Genomic DNA, 4,687 nt, shown 5'->3' with positions numbered 1-4,687 from the left:
AAAATATATATATATATAAAGAAAGTAATAACATGTGTTTGACACATCCTGCATTTAACTAGTCTCAAACATTGGTTTGGAACTAATGAGGCCTTGTTTTTGCAACACATGGAAGGCTACTAGAAAATGTTCCCTAAACACATTAATTGTACTAGTGAGCCATGTTATTTTGTCAAGCCGGTAAGCATTAAAGAGAAGCAAAGCATGTCTCTTAATGTTTATTAGCTGTTTAATATCCTGCTTTGAGTCTCTTTTATCATTCGGTTACATTTGATTCCTTTTTAGTCATTACATTCCAGTTTAACCCACTAGCTCCTTTTGCTCTCCATTTCTCACAATCAAGGGTAACATTAAGTCTTCTTATTCTAACTTAAGCTGTGACAATGAACCTGTGGTCAAAGGCTTGCCACCATAAAAAGTGATTTATATTGACCCTTGTCCTTCAAACCAAAACTTCTCTAATCTTTACTAGAAATGAAGTATGAATCAGACTTGCATTACTAAGTAAGGTTTCACGCCTTGTAAAGCGGTAAAGCATGTGGCAAACCTGCCAAAGTCATATGGTTTGCATGTTGCTGATGACATTCATTGGCTCTACGGGGTCATGTCTAGTCGTACCCCAACAAGTGAATTTAATTTAAGTTGCATGTTTGAACCAGAGGTGCATAACTTCATGTTGCATTCATCTCTATAAAAGCAGTTAATCAAACAGTTACTGTGAAATCTGACAGTTTCATTATTCTCTCTCCCACACTGTGTGTGTATGTGTGTAAACTGCTTGAGTGAGTAGTAAACCTTTCCTTGGTGATGATACTAATTTGTAGTAGATTTTAAAGGTGACATATCATGAAAATCGGACTTTTCCAGGTTTTAAGCTATAATCAGGTCCCCGGTGCATCTACCAACCAAGGAAACGTGAAATAGGTTAACCCAGTAACTTTGGTAAGCCTTTTTCTGCAAGCTTCTGAGAAAATGAGCGCGTCTGATTTCGCTCCCTTGGTGATGTGGCAAAGGGATCTCATTATAATATTACCGCCCTATAATCTGTAAATTTCCACCCACGCACTGTCATTTTGATTTAGCAAGCGACAACGGTATACCAGTTTTAACGCCATGGCACAGATGTTTTTTAGCAGGTACGAGCTGTAATGGCGCAGCTCTATTCTGGAAATGGGGCGGGAGCAGCAGCTCATTTGCATTTAAAGACACAGGCCTGAAAAAACAGCGTGTTTCTGCTTCCCCTCAAAATGGGCATTTTCAAAATTATATAATAAATGATCTGTGGAGTATTTTGAGCTGAAATTTCCCAGACACATTCTGGGGACACCAGAGACTTATATTACATATTGTAAAAAGGGGCATAATATGTTTCCTTTAAATGATTAAAAACGTACTGTTGGCAAATAGGTAAAACCTAGTGGTTTGAAGGATAGTGTCAAAGATTTGTAAATGTTTCAAATAACTGCACTGTGATTCTTAAATAGAGTATTTTAATGTCATCTAATGATTCTTGTTCTAAATATGGCTGACAAGATTTTTTGGTGTATGAACTAATGCTTCACTGAGTGATATTTTAGTGGGTGTCTTGGTAAATTGTATGATAGTCATTATTTTTTGCTCAGGGAAGAAATAAATAAACAATCAAACAGGACACATTCTAATGTACAGAAAAAAAGTTTAAAGCTGTATTAAACTTTTATTATTTTGATGCTTGAAAATACCTTTTTGTCTTTGACCCTTGTACAACTGTACACGCTGAGACCAGTGCTGCAAATGATAAAATCATCATACATATGCTTTGTAAATGGCAAACAGTGATAGATGCAGTATGATTGATAAGAGACATTAATATTGACCCTTGAACGTGTCCAACAACATTCATGTTTGACACAATTCCTTAGTAATGAATTTAACAGTGTGTATTAGACAATTTAGACTCGTTGTTAATCAGGGTTCTTCCATACATATAAAAAAATGATCATACTTCTATTATTTGTTCTTCTCCAAATTGTGTAATTAATGAGAAGCAAGGCTGAAGGTGTTTGCTTGGACAATAAAAAGTGCGTTTTCCCCCTCCAGAACTAATAAATATTAAACAGTCCAAATTCAAAACATATTTTCTGTCCCCTGGATTTGATTACTGAAGGCATTAGGGTTGTAGATATGTTCAGTATATGAATATGCTGTGTTTAAACATTGAGGTATCTAGCAAAGAGACTTTGTGTCTCAGAGTGCGTTTATCACTCTATCTCAGCTGTAACCGTATCTGTACAAGATATTTCTCTGGAATGCCTTTATATTCCTTAAAGCCATTTCTTCTCCAAACAAGGACACAACATTCTTCTGCCTGCTCATTGTCAAGACCACTTCATCAGGGTCATAAAAAATATGTTTCATTTTTCATCAAGCGTAAGATTCTTTTAGGAAACATCTATGCATGCTTTTTCCAAAAACATATTCCCTGTTCTGATTCATGCTGGATTGGTAACTTATAAGTAGTTTTACGAGGAAGTCGAGAACTATATTAGAATAAATTTGATGACACGGAGATAAAACTGAAGTTTCATATCTAAAAATACAAACAGCCTCTCCAAATATGAATTTAAGAGACAAACTCCATCACTCCATCTGATGTATAACTTTGGTAAGTGTAAAAGGAATGTAGCATGTTTCCAAGGCCTTTTGATCCTCTGATTATATTTACAGTAAGATCTGATCCCCATAAATGGAAGGATGTGGATAAGAACAGAACCGAGAGATTTTAACAAGCAGCACAGGGAGGAAACAAAGCAAAGAAAAAAGGAAAAAGCGATATCATGCCCCTGATATCTGAAGATAAATAACTCATCTTTGCACGAGAATGAAAGACGCCAGAACTTTTCAGACTTCTCCATTTTATGACTCACAAATCCGCGTTTTATTATCCTACCATTTTAATATGGAAGGATGTGGATAAGAACAGAACCGAGAGATTTTAACAAGCAGCACAGGGAGGAAACAAAGCAAAGAAAAAAGGAAAAAGCGATATCATGCCCCTGATATCTGAAGATAAATAACTCATCTTTGCACGAGAATGGAAGACGCCAGAACTTTTCAGACTTCTCCATTTTATGACTCACAAATCCGCGTTTTATTATCCTACCATTTTAACTCCAGCTGAAATTTCTCGATAAATATTTTGTTTCAATTGCCAGCATGTCAAGCTGTTCCTAAGCAAGCAAACAATCATGTTGTCTTTCATTCTCTTCTAATTACTCTCACTGAAAACACTTATATTGATAAAAAGCCAAGAAAATGAAATAACATTAAAAAAAAATTTCCTTTTTCATCTCATCAAGTATATTTTTCTTGTGAAGCAATAATGAATATAATTTTGCCTTTCAGAATTCCTTCATTTAGAATCAAGTGAGATGAATGTAGCCATCTGAAGATTTATGAATTCCAGTACATGTTTGGACTGAAACAACAAGCAAAGCAACTCTCCTCGCAGGTTTAAATGATAGATTTGGCACAGATTGTGAATTTGGAGTGTCCTAAAGTTTCAAATGATGCAATCAAGACAGTTTGATTGTATACAGGAAAAGGAAAATACAAGAAGGGGAAGAAAACAAACTGACGAATATGTTCATCTGTTTAGATAAAGCTGAGAAAAACTAGTGTATATCCTAAAATCCTGACCATTACAATACACTGTTCTGTCTGTCGCTGGTTGGGATTTAAGGAAAATAAAAGCCTTATTGATGAGTTTGGGAGGATGGAAATCCACCTTGAAATGACCCAAGGGTATAGCCCTAGGCATAAAGTAAGAAGGATTGAATATGGAGTGGTAGTGAACAGCGGAGGGGGTAGATGCGAAACCAACTTAGACAAAGAGTCCATTTTTCCAGGGTCCAGACGACCCCCACTTTTGCCATTCAAGATAAATAAATAGGAATGGAGAAAGAAACCATATATGCCCCCTGAAAGACTCTAGGCTCAAGTGAGTGACACAATTGAAAAGACAAATTGTTACATTGTCTTTGGTCATCGATGGCAGGAGGGTTGCTGCAAAAAGGCAATTATGGGGTGATGTGAACTGTGAGGTCAAAGGTCAAACTCTGTGTCTGACCCCAAATTTGAAGGGGGTCCTCAAACCGAGGAAGCATATAACTGACCTCTTGTCTATCTCTTCATACTTCGTCCTTTTCTCGGTTTCTCTCTCGCCTTCTCTTTGTTTGGGTTCTCCTTCGACCATTTTTTTTCAGTGCCCCTTCCCTCAAAAAGCCGACTAGCTTTCTCTGGCTATGTTGAGAAGTGCTGACGAGGCATTTGTCCTGTAGTCACTCACCCATGTTTGATTTAATTGCTTTTCCAGTGCCTTGAAATGCTCTCCCTGCAATAAGCTCTCAGGGGCAAGAGAAATACATGAAATCACTGCCAAACATTTTATATCCTAACAGTTTTAGGTTCCCGTGTAGCCTATAGATTTAGAGAGCATGATTAAGTGTAATCATTGGAAGGGTCTTGACCAGACAAGTCCGATTAGAACTGCACTTAATGGCATCAAGTTGCCCATGGGCTGCCAAAACTCACATTATTTTGACAGTCAGTTGAGACGACAGGATGACCTACTGCGTGCCGGTGGAGGCAGTACTCCCATGAAGCTTGCGGGCTGGAAAACCCTCCCTTTTCCTGTCACATCCAGCCT

Source organism: Sinocyclocheilus rhinocerous, unplaced genomic scaffold (genome assembly GCF_001515625.1).
Source record: "Sinocyclocheilus rhinocerous isolate Xijiao unplaced genomic scaffold, SAMN03320098_v1.1 scaffold1626, whole genome shotgun sequence".
Taxonomy (NCBI): Eukaryota; Metazoa; Chordata; class Actinopteri; order Cypriniformes; family Cyprinidae; genus Sinocyclocheilus; species Sinocyclocheilus rhinocerous.
The sequence above is the reverse complement of the archived record's forward strand: the minus strand, read 5'-3'. Positions refer to the sequence as shown.